Source organism: Protopterus annectens, chromosome 8.part0 (assembly GCF_019279795.1).
Source record: "Protopterus annectens isolate FY-2018-M chromosome 8.part0, PAN1.0, whole genome shotgun sequence".
Lineage (NCBI taxonomy): Eukaryota > Metazoa > Chordata > Ceratodontiformes > Protopteridae > Protopterus > Protopterus annectens.
This window is the reverse complement of record NC_056741.1, coordinates 135,908,556-135,924,266: the sequence shown is the minus strand read 5'-3', so window position 1 is coordinate 135,924,266 and position 15,711 is coordinate 135,908,556.

Sequence of the window (15,711 nt, the reverse complement as noted above, 5' to 3'; positions counted from 1 at the left end):
TTTGTCCAGATTTCTTGCTCTAAGAGGTTGAGAGGTATTACTCTAACATTAAAGATTGTCAGATTCATGTAATAAATAAAATGGAAAAAATAATTTGAATCTGTGCATTTTTCATGGTTATAGTAAATACATATCTTGTTATATATGTATATCTGACATGTCTTAACAGTAACCTTGCTAAAGTTAGTTTTTAATGGGTAAGTGTTGTATATAACTAATAATTTATATTAGACTGCAAGTCACATTGAGATTGTGTCCATACAGTAAAATAGATGTCAGAAATGCATATGCTTTCTTGGGGAGTTAATAAACTCTATGTAAACTTAGTGTGACTCCTAGACAGAGTTTACGTGTTTGGGCAGTGAATTTAAATGTAAACAAGTGCAGTTTTGTGGCTAGAAACAGTGTTGCTGGCCAGGAAACCATGAAAAGCAACACAGACAGCAGCAGACATGTAGACCTGGTGACTTATGGGCAAACTAGGTTGCAGTTGCACAGAATGCCATAGTGATTACTAGGGTTAATAATATAGCAATGTATATAGTCCAAACACAGAGTGCTTTGGAATCCCACTTCAGGCATGCTGAATAAAAGTTGTGGAAATGATCTGTAATGGTACATGGACTGACATTTAAAATAAACAGGGCAAGTGTGTGTATTGAATAGGAACACACAGATGAATTGCAGCAATGAACACAGTAAAAGTGGACAGGTGAATCATCTTAATGTACAGCAGATGAGAGCATGTAAATGTAGACAGCTATAGCAAGAACACTAATCATATATCGACATGATACAGTACAGACAGCTCAGGGAAAATTTATATTATGAGACTGTCACACAAGGTGATATAACAATGGAGAAGATGTCTTTGTGATATAAGCATCCTGACATGAATAATGGAGAGGATATCTATCAGGGATGTTGTATACAATAGGGGTTTGGTGCATATTCTGAATCTGTGCAAAATGAGTTGCCTGAATATGACTGTAATGTCAGCAGAGGTCTCCGCCAAGTGGGACATATGGTTACAGGCTCATGGACAACAGTAAACAGAAGCATGCACAATTATGGACAATATCAGAATAATACCACTAGTAATCCCATGTCTCTGACATTACATATGTGATTGTCAGCGATCATAGATGGTTTTGCATGAACACACTTGCACAAATATTATGACATGTCAGCAATCTATGAGGGTAGTTAAGCACACCATCCTGACATTGTAGCATCTGCTGGAGGTGTTAGAAGGGACACTGCTATACCTGTATGTGAGATTATGATAAATCCAGGCTAGTTGACTGGTGTGCATGGCATATATATGGCACAATCCCCACTGTCATGAATATAGCCCATGCCATCAATGCTGTCAAACAGCTATGTATGCATGTATGTACTGTGTGCATTACCATAACAGGTATCATGCATGCATCGGATGTAACAACTTGATGGGGGTTCTGCAACATCAGACAGTAATGTTTATGCAACAAGAAAAATGCCAAGGTATGGCTAATAAGATGTGTGGTATGTCATTGTGACAAAGGTGGTGCACTTAAGTTACGCATCCCTGGAAGATGTGTAGGGAGGTACATGAAGAAGGGTGCATTATATTCAGTTACTGGTGTGATGAAGGCTGTGAACTATGGCTGTATTATGGCCTTTGATGTGGATGTTCTGCACATACTCAGGAGTTGTTACATACAAGGGAGTAGTTACCACTGTGGGCACATGCTGCTGGATGTTCTCCACACCATCTACCTCAGTACACAGGTCATATACCACTTGGTCTGCTCATAGGAGTGTGATGTCTACATTATCATTGGGTTGTGTGTTTGTTTTCATAACATTCCTCTCTGGACTATATGAAGAAACACATGACTCAACTGTCAGATTGTGTCCCAATCAAGTTTGACCATAGCCCGAAGCAGCATTCTACCTTCACCCAGGATGATGCCACAATATAAACAAAACTGATGGACTTCAGCAATTTGCTTAGTGTCTGGTGTCAGTCCAGGTGATACAGTATCTCTCAGCCTGGGCTTACATGGTTGACAAGCCACATTGCTTTGCCAGAGATAATCTGAACCTCTGTCCTCTAGGCTGTCAGATACCATCAAAGGACTTACCCCCCATAGTGCCTTTGTTAGGCAATGTGAAAGCAACAAAAGTTCTGACATAACATCCAGTGGAGGCAAACTCAAATTTCTGCTGCTTAATGTTAGGAGTCTAAACATATAAAGCTGCAGCAGACGAAATGACCAACCTGCTAGCTGCTAGATTCGGTGCAAATTTCATCCCGCTGGCCCCATCGGCCATACCCCAAAACACACCCAACACCAGTCCCCTGCCTATTATCTCTAGACATCAGGTCATATCTGTAGTCTCCAAGGCTAAAAACCTCCATGGTACCAGATAACATACCAAGGTTCTTACTAAGCAATTTAAAGCAGGATATAGTGGACGCAATTATCATTCTTTTAACCATAGTCTGAGAACTGACTTTGTTCTAGTGCAATGGAAAACAGCAACAGTAATCCCCTTTCACAAAGGGGGACCATCAACCAATCCTGGAAACTATAGACCTATAAGTCTAACCAGTCTCATCTACAAAGCCATGGAAAGAATCATCATGGACCTTATCAACAAGGACATAGGTGACCTTCAAATTCTAGACCCAACCCAATTTGGCTTTGTTAGGGTAGATCATGCTTAGTAAACCTATTAGACTTCTTTGATAAAGTCAACAAAGACCTGGATGAAGGTAAGGCAGTGCATACTGCCTATGTTGATCTGGCCAAGGGTTTTAACCCAGTCCCTCACTTGGGTATCATTGAGAAACTCTCCCAGCTGAGGATTAACACATCACTAGATGGTTTTGCAATTGTCTCCCTGACAGAACACCTACTGTCAAAGTTGGTGACTCAACCTCTAGCTGTACAGCCATCACCACAATGTTCTGTGTTGGCTGCTTTACTGTTCAGCATCTATTTCTTGGAAGTCCAGGCTAAAGTATACAACCTTTGGCTTACCAAGTATGCTGATGATTGCAAATTGGGTGCAATTATTCAGTCCACCAATGATGTAAACATATTCCAGGACGGGCTAACACAGACAAATGATTGGTGCCAAAACCACACAGTCTGAAAATAAATGCAAAAAAGTGCCACTATTTTTGCCTTTTGCAAAGAGGAATTTCCTAATAATTATAGCATTGACAACATCCCCCCAAGCTCAAATCCAGTGGTACAAGACCTGGGAACACAGGTAGATAGCAATCTGAACTTCAACCACTAAATTTCCACAGTTGTAAGGAAACCCTTATATGCTCTACACCTCATAAGTCAGCCCATCATATCCAGGTCTGAGGATAGCACCACTGTTCTCGACCCTTATCAAAACACTAAGAAAGTGCAATGGTCTTTTTTGCATGTACCTCACCAAACACCTGCAGCAGCTGAAGAGACCACAGGGTTTCTAAACAAGAAAATACAGGGCCTACAAATCATGCCATGACGTACGTGAATAGACTGAAAACCCTGTCACTGTTCTCTGTATTGTATAGGATGAGGTGACTTGCACCTGGCCTATAAGCCAGTCTCTATGTCCTGATGGAAATGCTACACATCCACATATCTAATGGCACAAGAGTCACATGCTCTAGGGATCTTAACCTAGCTTGTGACATTAACAGAAACTGCTTAAGAGACAGCTATAGTTGATGGTATCAGCAGAGTCTGTTGAAAGGAAGATGGTAATAGCAATGTCTGACATGCTGGTGTAAAATGCTCTCTCAAATGTCAAGCAAGTTCACAAACACAGATGCACATACATGCACACACCAACCAGTTGACTGCAGTGAGATTAGAACCACTACCTAAGTGCACAGGCTAGAGAACACAGTACTTTATGCAAGCAATACAGCACAAGTCTGACTTTTACTATGCTGCAGGGCAATTTATTGTAGACAACATCATCACTGGATGTTTGAGAGAAGATGTTGGGAGGCCTGCATGAAATTAATGCGTAGGCATGTTCAGCTGCCAAAATATTGATATTCCATGGGACTGTAGGATATACAATCATGCTCTTCTCACTAGACAGAGACACACACACACACACACACACACACACACACACCAGTTGACTGCAGAACCCCCTACCTATCTAGATACACAGCCTAGAGGCCTCAATACTTTACACAAGCAGCATGGCACAAATCTGACTTTTACAAGGCTGCAAGTCAATTTATAGTGGATGACATCAGCATTTGATGTTTGAGAGAAGACGTTGTGAGGCCTGTCTGAAATGAATAGCTAGCCATGTACAACTGTGAAGATATTAGTTCTGCATGTCACCAGATTGATGAATGTGCAATATGTAGTATCTGCTGTTGTGTTTCCAATGTGCAGGTATACATTAAGAGACACATTGTCAAATTGTATGCAAACAGCTATCCACATTACTACAACTACTGTAAAATCTGAATGTGTATTGGCATTATAAAAATGTTGATGGTATATAAGAAAACATTTATTATTTATTTCTGTAGTGTAGTTGATATATTTTTAACAAGTACTGAAAAACCACGTTTGCAGTGCATGGTGGAGGTAACAGATGGCTGCAGTGTGAATATGTGTTCTTTTCTTAAAAAGTGCCTTTCCCTTGTTTGTGCTTTTACATGTAGTTTCATGGCATGAAGACTACATGGACAATAAACGTAAGTTATACATCCTAATATAAAATTTCAGTAGCACACCACTGAGCAGCTGGTTTGCACGATCAATGGCAAAGTGTTTACACATGAGGTGCACATTTCTACTGCTTTCTCGTTTGTGTATAGTTAATCAGGGAGCAAACGTGAGCCTTATTGATAAAATTATGAGAGTTCTAAGTAATGAGTGTATGAAACACAGGTGCTGCTCTTAGCTGACGCTGTGCAGGCAACAGGTGCAAATGCATTGACACGTTTCTTTTGGAGCCTAGATGATATAGGCTTCAAATCCAGATGTATCTAATAGTTGTAAATATGCTTTTCTAATACAATGAAATAATTATTTATTCTACATTCACTGTGTGTTATGGTAGTGCAATGTGTTTAAGCAGCATTGGATGGCGGTAACTGCACCAAGGAAGAGCCATTCATCATTGCTTGGCATTGGTGCTAATGCCAAACTCCGGGAAAACACAGAGGCCAAAAAGTGAAGGGCTCTATTATTATTTTTTTTTTTACTTGTGTGTTGTCTGATTCTATTTTTTGACCAGATTAAAGTTTGTTAAAATGGAGTAGACAGGAAAGTGGTGAATGGGGGGGAGGGGGGGGCAACCAGGTAGAAGAGCAAAGGGAAAGCAATATAGGAATGTGCAGGAGGAAGGTAAGGAAGAACCATAGCAATCCACTTATTCCACAGTGTGAAATGAAAATATGTAAAGAATATTAGCTGAATTTGCACTGTCACCTCAACAAACAGGGGTGACAACAAAGCAATTATGTTGCATAGCCAACTGGACCAAATCAAGTCTGTCAAGAAGACAGGTTTGTGAAGTGGAGAGCTATGTTTAGGATGATGTATATATTTTTTGTTGGACAAGTGCCTATTTTTTTTTTTTACTTCAGTACGAGAGGAATGTTGGGTAAGGGATATAAGTATTTCTAGGTCGGGTAAGTAGAGTAGGTGTGGATGCAGATGCAAACAAATAGGGCAAACAATTTATTTATTTATTTTATTTTTTATTTAACATTTGTTGACCGGGAAAGTCCGACTAGGTTCCACAGAGCCTGTTTTCAGCGGAGGCCCAGGGAGAAATGCTCCAGATGCATGTTTTTGGAATGTGGGAGGAAACCGGAGTACCCAGAGGAAACCCACGCGAACACAGGGAGAACATGTAAACTCCACACAGAAGGCACCCCAGCCCAAGATAAGACACAGGGATGATGAGAGACACACAAGGTTGGGGACACCATGATTGGGGTTGGGGGGACTACAGATGCCCATGCTCATCAAACTTGAAGACAGTGAGAATCTGTTCCTCACCTGGAGGACTTTCATCCCTATCCACTTACTCTGCTGGATGTTGATGTCTTCTCTTATGGACCATATGGGAGAACAGATTCTCCATCTGGCATGGGCGTGCACCAATGGTGCTGTGCATGAGTCTATGCACCAACCCTGTTATCTCCTGGTGGGTGATAAAATCCCATCCTCTGCCAGTACTCCCAGAGGGTACCACAGGACTAGCTTCTGGAGTAATGCAACCTGAGGGAACAGGTAGTGCAAGGGCAACAGAAGCAATACTGCTAGGTTGGTTCCCAAATGAATTGGGTGTCAGTGCTGGAGCCTGTGGAGTGGGGTCATGTTGAGCCACTGGGGTTGGCCTACCTTGCTGTGCTGTAAAGCATTTTGTGATTTGTCAGAGATTAATGACATGAAAACATTTTGATGACATATAGAACAAAAAAGAGAGAGAAGGGTTGGGATGAGAGAAAAAAAGAGAAAATTAGTACCGTCGTGACATACAGTCCATTATCACAATAATAAAAGTATTTTACCTGGATTTTACATTTAAGTATACTTAACAACTACAAACTATAATTAAGGATTGCTCAAAGTAATCCTTGCAATGTGCAGATATTGCACATATGCTTGGTCCAATTATACAGATTAAGTTAGCAGAGCATTTATGCCTCTTGTGTAGAAATTAATTTATATAATATTTTTAAAGGACTGTACTATTTTATATTTGTGTTATTTAATCCCAAAACATCTGACTACAGTCTTACACTTGACTCTTACAGTTGGATTGTGCAACAGACTGAAGCATGCATGCTTGCTTTTACAGTTAGGATATGCATGCTTACATTTAGCTACAACTGTATAGAAAGAAATGTTTAATTTAAAAGCTACAATGATACTTTTCTTGTGCTGCATACATACCTCTTGCTTCCCTCAGTCTCTTTAGATGCTCATCATGGGCCTTTGTATTTTCAGTAATCTTTGCATTCGCTGTGGAATGAAGAGAATATAACAGAAGAGCATTATGCATATCAAAATTGCCTTTATGTAGCTTTCTAGCGACTATAAATTCTCCTTACTAGTATACTTACACAACTGTGGGATGCTACCAGTCCTGAACTCATTTAGCCATGGGTTGAGTGTATCTTCCTTGCACCTTTTCAGGTCATTAATGTGAGGCCTACATGCTTCTCCACTGTGTGGAATAATGCCAGTCACACTGGAGACAGCCTTGCCAAGACTACTCCAAGCCTCGGACTTATACTGGGAGCTGGTATAGTCCCCCTGCAAAAGCCTTTGTCTGTGAGCTGGTATAGTCCCCCTGCAAAAACCTTTGTCTGTGGCACTTTACAAGGAGTTCAAAAAAATTCTGGACTCCTGAACACCCCACATCTGTGCCCTAAATTGGGCACGTTCCCATCGACCACCAGACATGTCTATTCAGATGACAGCAATAGCTAATAATGATTTCCTACCCATGCCTGTTATCAAGTTTAGTGGTGGCATGCAACCTTAAACAATGATGCCAATTGCATTTGCTCAATATTAAGCAGAGAGCAACAGTGTCAGACAAGGAAGTAGTTTTAGAAACTGGAAGGTTAATCTGACACTTTGCATTAGCTTGAGGGTTGTTTGCTGCTGAACCTGTTAAGTGATTTCAATTTGCAGACATGTACTGGGGGTATACATTTCATGACCTAATGCATTTTTGGTTTGGCTTACTACACTGATAAAACTGATTTTTACAATGTGAGATTCAAACCTATGCATAAGAGGCAAAACATTTTTTATTTTATTTTTATTTTACATTTGTTAACCGGGCTAGTCTAGCTGGATATATGTCCAATTTCAGTAGAGGCCCGAGGAGAAAAGCTCCATACATACTAAATTTCAACGGGACAATTTACAGAATAAATAATTCAGTACAAAATGAATATACATTTAGTAACATGAAACAAACAAAAAAAATATACATCAAATACCTGAGGAACATACTATAAAATAGTTGTTTAGTAAAAAGCATTACACAAAGTCAGGATTAGCAACATGGTTTCAAAAAAAATGATGAAGAGAAATAGAACAGGAGATAAAAAGGAATACAAAGGAGGAAGAGGGAAAGAAGCAATAGTCTGGAAAGGAGAAGGGTAAGAATGTGTACGAGAGGACAGGGGAGAGAAAAAGGAGGAGTAGGTTAGAGCATTAGAGGAGAGCAACAGGGCAATAAGAAGAAGGAAAAAGTATATTTACTAAGTAAAGTGTAAAGTTCTAGTGAATGAGGGGAAAGAGGAAATTAGTCAGGAGTCCTACAGGAACAGAGCCAGTGATTTTGGAAATACAGTTTGATTTTTTGTTTGAACAGAGGTAAGGAGGAGGTTAGAGTGATATCAGTGGGTAGCTGATTTTCTTCAACAGCAGTGATTTTCCATCTTTGCAACAGAGAAAGTGCTTCTTAGACATCTTCATGAATTATATATAAGTACACATGACAAACTGAGAGGTTAACCATGTATGTGTGCGAGCTGACAAGGTCTCGGTTTATACATTCATGTGTGTATGAGTCTTACTGAAGTCTGAAGGCCATCTAAGGCCAGATGGCACAATTATAATTATAGAAACATAGTAGTCTGTATACGCTGTCATGCATATAATTCGTATGAGCTCCACTGCAATACATAATCATTGTGATTGTTATTCATAATTATGTTTAACTTTTTTATGTGACATCTAACATAAAGTGAAATGGAACAACAGTAAATATATTTTGCATTTCCTGTATTAGAACCCAGGACTATCTGTATTGTAGCCCTACGCTTACACCTACTACCACAGGAATAGTTAAATAACAATTGGATATTTCCTTATTCATTATTGTTAAGAGTGGGGGTATTCATAGTTAATTTACTATAGTACATTAAAGGACAACAACGGGATATTAAAGCAGATTGCTCAACCTGCTATCTCTTTTAGTTTATGTTCGTTGATGCAGCCTAGAAAAATCACCCATGCAGCCATAAAAACTTATCTACTCGACTGTTTTCCCTGTTAGGCTTCCTACTTTTCCATACTGTTTTACTTTCACTTTGAAAACCAAGTTGAAAAACCTCTAGCTGGCTCTGAAATGATGATGTCACATCTGCCAGAGGTCTTTCTCTAGCTACCGAGACGTTTCCTCCCCCAAAGTCATGTAATACCCACCTGATTTGCATGCTGTGTAGAAGAGCCAGTGGGCCTCCCACATTGTGATGTCAGGGCTGCCTTGCCCAGTCCACTCTTAACCTAGCAAAAATGTCAAACTATAATCTCACTTTTCTGAAGAGCCCTACCGATATGTGGCAAAGTAACAGCTGCAAAAACTAAGAGCATAAATTTGCAATGGCCATGCATAGACATTAATTGCATGTTTTTACATAAGAAGCAGATGTCTGTCACAATTAATCAACAATACTACATCAGATTACAAAAAGTATGCAATACTGTAATTTTCTTAAATTACCACTTAAAAAAAGCATGAGAGTTCTGTCATGCAAGTCTGTGAAATATTTTGTGTTTAAAGTGCATCATTTGTTAGCCATTTAACCAGACAGGAAGGAAAAATAAGGGGAATTTGATGCTTTGCAAAACAGTGATTATTCCCAGTGCTATGAAGCTTGGTTCTAAATTTGACAGGAGGAGTGCAATAAAAAAAATCTCCCACTATAAGGAAGGAAAGGCCTACAAGAAAACAGTACATTAGTCTGGTCACCTGCTGTGAGCTGTCGATCACATGCAGATAATGGGTCAAATTACCTTTAAATCTGGTTCTTCAAAGTATCGCCCCTCCCCCTTCACATCTACCTTCCCTAGCTGTCAAAGAGCTAAGGGTAATATAACCCATTATCTGCATGTGATCGACAGCTCACAGCAGGTGACCAGGTGACTGTTTTCTTGTAGGCCTTTCCTTCCTTATAGTGGGAGATTTTTTTTATTGCAAAGAAATCAAGTTAGCATTTCTAAGAAGAAAGAGCAATAAAATGCACTTTTCAGTTCTGTTCTGTATAGGGTTACCACCTGTCCCACTTTGCGAGGGACAGTCCCTCTTTGGGCAGTCGTGTCCTGCGAAAAAAATAAAAAAAATAGCAAATGTCCTGAGATTTTAGGACAAAAATATTTCCTACGTTTTCTTTAATAGTTGCATAAAACAGTTATTTTTTTTATCTAAAACACTTAAATGTTATATGAAATAGCATAAGCAACTCAAATGCTCCAAGAATAAGCTTTTATTTTGGCAAAAAGGTGAAGTTCTATCCTTTGTACTGGTCATGGGTATGTTTAGTCCTGCAAAATCTGACATTTCTACAAAAAATGTCCCACTTTGGGTATTTGAAAAGGTGGCAACCATAGTTCTGTAGCATTTGCAATGCTTGTGTTTGAAGTAGTCATTGAAAAAGGATAACATTTTAACCAAAAGTAGGTGACTATAACACAGCAGTGAATGCCTGTAAAATCAGTGGACTTGACAGGAGCTTTAGGGAAAAGTGGCAGATCTGATGCAATTTTTTGGAGACAAACAATGCATTGTAGGATACTTAGAGGCAGAATAAACAATCAGAATTATTTCAAGATGCCAGACCCCATGTGGTCAGAGTCAGAAATTGCATATAAAAATATCTAAAAAGCTCTAAATAGTCCCAGAGTGGTGTTAAAATGTAGGAAACACCAAACCATGATGAAATAAACATGTTTTTTTGGGTCTGTGAGTGCGGTTGTCCTTTAAGGTAGAATAATAAGCCTGAAAATAGAGTCAGACTTGTGTTTTCGTGTATGTATTTTGTTTCAGGGAAAGACAAATTCATTAGAAAGGAAAGATGAAGCATGAAATGTGCAGAAATGCAGAAATACCGAATGTTCCCTTCCAAGGGAAAGATGTACTTGCAATGGAATGCTAGATAAGGCACAAGCAAGACATGACTTGGGGAAAACAAGGCTAAAGAGGCATGTAAAACATGATAGGGTTTTTGGTATTATGATAATATACTTCAGAAGCAGTCAGGGAAGTCACGACTGACATACAGAAAAGATTAAATATTCAGAATTCCAGAAAGGAAGTCAGCTTTTGGACTGCAGTACAGACACTCGAACCTGAGTACAGAAATCAGGTCAAATATCCATGCTAATCAGGAGGAAGTAGCTGTTTCAGTTAATATAATTCAGGAGAATCAGAATATACCTGCAGAAACTTTGGATATATTTATCAGCATTGTTACTGTTATCCAGAATTTCTACAGACTGCTATTGTTTACCAGCACTGTTATTGGAGACAGTATTTGAATATTGTTAACTTCTAAAAAAGAATCATTCACTGAACTACAGTCTGTGTAAACTTTGTTGTGAAAGTACAAAAAGACTGCCTATAAATGATGTTTCTTTTGCATTGCTGAATGTTTGTCTAGGGTTAGACTGTATATTTGCATAAGAGGAGATCTATTTGTACAATGAAGTACATTTTTGTAAAATATGTTTTACTTTGTCACCAAATTTGACTTTTTTCTGTGCTGGTTTCATTTGTCGTTCACTGTCATATGTTATAGGTGTAGTTATATGTATGTAGTTGTGGCATTTAATTTAGTGAGTGTTTGCCAGTGTTGCATTAAGACTGGGTGTGATAGTGATCATGGCAGCCCTGGCTGAGGTTTGATATTGTTTGTTGGTAGTATGTTTGTTAACATTATTAGTGAGGTGATCAGGATTACATAGAAAGAGATGTGTAGTTTCATAACTGATTTTATAGTTGTATTAGTAATGGTCTCAAAAAAGTATTTTTTTATAAGTAAATGATTAGGTGTGCAGTAAGGATTACTAGAGTAGTGCTTAATGTTGTGTATCTATAAATGAAGTTGTGCATTTACTGATTTTGTTGGAGATGGTTTGTGTTGTGTGATGGTTGGAATAAATATGGGGTGAAGATTAGTAAATATAAAGGTAGCCATCTCAGTGGCAGCTAGAAATGGGGGGAGGAGGGGACTAAAGTGGACCATCGTCATGCAGGTGCAGTAATCAGTCAGTGCCTATATATGCACATCACGTTGGAAATGGTGGAAGTCAAAGTGGGTAAAGAGCAGGAGACTGGTAAGTGTAATAGCAAGAGTCAACATATGCAAGGTCATGAACAAGTATTCTTCATACTTCTCAACCTCTGAATGCAAGAAATATGGAGAAAACCAGACATAATGGGGGGACAAAGGCTCCAAAATAGGGTCACCGTTTAAATATTGCTTTTATAAACTTATAAAGTTGCTAGAATAAAAGGTTTTGTGTTACCTTGCATTTTCTGAAGGATATGAAGTCTGAAATTCAAATAAATGTCATTATTTAGTAACTTCAATCCTTAGATCATTCCAGTGATTTGTCAAAAAAAAAAACAATTTTTATGTGGAACAGACCAAAATAAGGCAAAAATCTGGACATTCTGAGAAAATCTGTACAGTTGAGAGACATGGTTGTGATTTGCAAACAGCAAAAAAGAGTTTGGCAAAGGAAATTTAAGAATGAGTATTTGTTCTTATATTAAAAGAAATGGGTGCAATTGGGGGGGGGGGGCAATTCAGGAAGCGTACATCATTCAGAACCACAAAGATCACACCCAAAGAGGATGCCAGTTCTGAGTAACAATGTTTTAAAGATAGCAAAGATAACAAAGGCTTACATGGGTAGTTCTGTAAGAGTTAAGCCTTATGTTGCTGGAGAAGGCTACACAGTGGACTTGTGTAAAGCTAAGGAAGTGATGCTTACTATGCACACAAAGTTGATAGTGAAAGTATGACAGTGAAAGTAGGACAGTAAGAGATACTTAATAATGGTGTGGACTTAGTCACATTGTGAAGCTACTCCAGACAGCTATTACAATACTTTAGGTATAACTAACATGGGTACCTAATAGATCTGCTCTTACACTGTTTTGCAGGAAAAGCAAGTCTGCCTTGATATAGATACTAACCTCTGATACTGCAATAACTGAAGCAGTGCACACTGATACCGTTAATAGCAGGAAGATGAGTGCACTTTACGATATATTGTAGCTGACTATCTTACTGCCTCATAATGAAAACTATCGAAGCAGGTGTTATACATACCCTACTTATGTACTGCCTACAGGAAAGGTGAGTCTGTTCTGAGGTAGATCCAACCAGATCCTTTGACTGTCTGACAGTGTCCACAGTTGAAGCAAGAGTTTTAATGGCTCTGCTGCTGCACGTCTGAGCAGGAAAGGTAAGTCCACATTGAGTAGATCCAAGATGACCCTTTGTCTCACAGCAGCAACAGCTGAAGCAGGGAGGTCCTTCATAGGCCAATATCCATATTCTTACATGGATTCTTGTAATGACCATTTGCACTTACAGCTGTCATTTTCAATGTATTCTTCATCACTCAGTGTTACTGTATACATTATTGTCCAGACTGTGAAAATGTTTGTTATATTTTTGTTGTATATTATACCGCCACTGAAAATGTTTCTTCAAAGCTTGACATTTTCGGTAATCAAGTTTAAATAACTAAAATAAATAAAACCTTTATTAGCTGTAGAAAACAACAAAATGTAAATAAAACAAAATAATATATTTCAATCAGCTTGTGCCTAAATAACTCATGGAAATGAATATTTATCAAGCCAGCAATGGCCTAAATATCTGTAGCTAAGAGAGGGATGAACATGATTGACAACACATAAAAATGGTGGCAAAACAAAGCCTCAGTTTTATTTTTCAGACAAACAGCCATTTTGTATGTAGTACAAACATTTGCAACCTTTTGGGCTATGGTTATGCATGCCAGTTAAAAGTCAGATAGATTTTAAATTAGGGTATGCTTACCATAGTTGAAGAGGTTGCAAAAATCTCACATTCACTCAGGATTAAAAGATCTCTGCCCATTCCAATCTTCCAAAAGTCAGGAAGCCATATACAAGGAAACTATGCAAATAGGGAAATTAACAATGTTAGGGAAGTTTATAGCAAATTCAAACACTAGAAGTGAAATGCAACAAATACTTAAATCATATGCCCAGAAAGTGGATACTGGCTGGTCAGTAACAACTAGAAGATAATAAACACATGAAGACTGTATTCTCATTGATACAGGTTAATATGAATGTTACCATAAGTGTTAACAAAGAATTTGTGCCTATATTAATCTTACTGAGCTTAAAACAGAAATATCTAAACCACAAGATTCAAACCACTATAATATTTTATCTTTGATAACATAGTGCACAGAGTAAGGAGACAAGAGGAAACCATATAAATACATAAATGTAAAAAACAGCATTGTGATAAGAAAGCCTAAGAGAAGAGCATTGTCTACAGGTTCATAGGTGTGTACTAGCCTAATGGCCCTGGAGCCTTTGCAAGCCTAGCCCATAGGATTACCCTGGCATCATGCCACCCAACCTTAGTTCCCAGTGCCTCTGTCGATTAGGGCTACTGGAGTGATCTCCGGGGTGAATTTTCTGTTTCCCATCCACTCATCAAGATTTCTCTTGAAGAGGGCCATTGAGGTGCTCTAATTGACATGTATGGGAAGTCTATTCCATAGCATGGACAGTCTCTGGGTTATGAACCTGTCCCTCCAGCACGTTCTGTTGATTGTGGTAATGAGGTTGAGGTCTCTGGAGCCTGTGATGTGGAGGGATTGGGATTTCTTTAGATGTAGCATTTCTAACAGAGCTGGGTCAGACATAGCTTTGTAAGTCAAGCAGAGATCACCTCTAAGTAGGCGATATGAGACAGAGAATAGTTGGAGTTTTTTGAGTCTGACCATATAAGACAAGTGTTTAAGCCCTCGGATCCTCTTTGTGAGGTACTTTTGTGGCCGCTCTTGTTGTTGCAGGTATCTAGTGAGGTACATACCAAATGGGGCATTGTACTTGATGAATGGCCTAATGCGGGAAGAGCAGAGGGAGACAATGACCTCTTTCTTCCTGGATGCAAAACCCTTAGTAATGAGTTGTGCCACATAGAAGGACTTTCTGACCACAGTGGCAATGTGGTGGTCAAAAGAGAGGCTGCTGGTCAACCTGTGTTCCCAGATCTCTTATAATGCCTTCTGTATTCTATGTAGTGAAAAGCACAGTTTTTAAACCAACCAAAAAGAATCACAGTTCTGTGAGACCAGATACCTATGACAAGTCATCTTGTTAGGAGGAAACAAGTCTTTCAATAAGTTCAAGTTAGATCCCTATGTAATCACGAGAGTGAAAGGGGAATACATTATAAAAGATGGGGGCAATGAATCTTTCACTTTCCAAAACAGGAATGGGAGGGCAACCACCGTGACAAGTGCTGGCAATACAGTAAATGGCTGAGAGGATAAGAGATGCAGCTAAGATAATCTGTTTTTAAAAAAGCAAGTTACTTTTAAGTGTGCAGTTGAGCCTACTGATTTTAGGGTTGTATTGTGCACACCCAAAAGGTCTTGGCTAGTGTTGGTTAGAAAAGTTAGCAAAGAATTCCTTTGCAAACAGTGAATAACATCAGGTGATTAGTGGGAGGAGCTGCGGAATAGCATTCCTCATTTTGCTACAAATATCTCTATTTAGCTGGAGTGCTTGTTTGGCTTGCTTTCTGTACTCTGGCTGAATATTGCTGGTCTGTCAGCATTTTATTTTTCCCACTCACTGGCACAAATGTTGCATTCTTTAACTTGGTGGCTTTTGCGTTGCCTG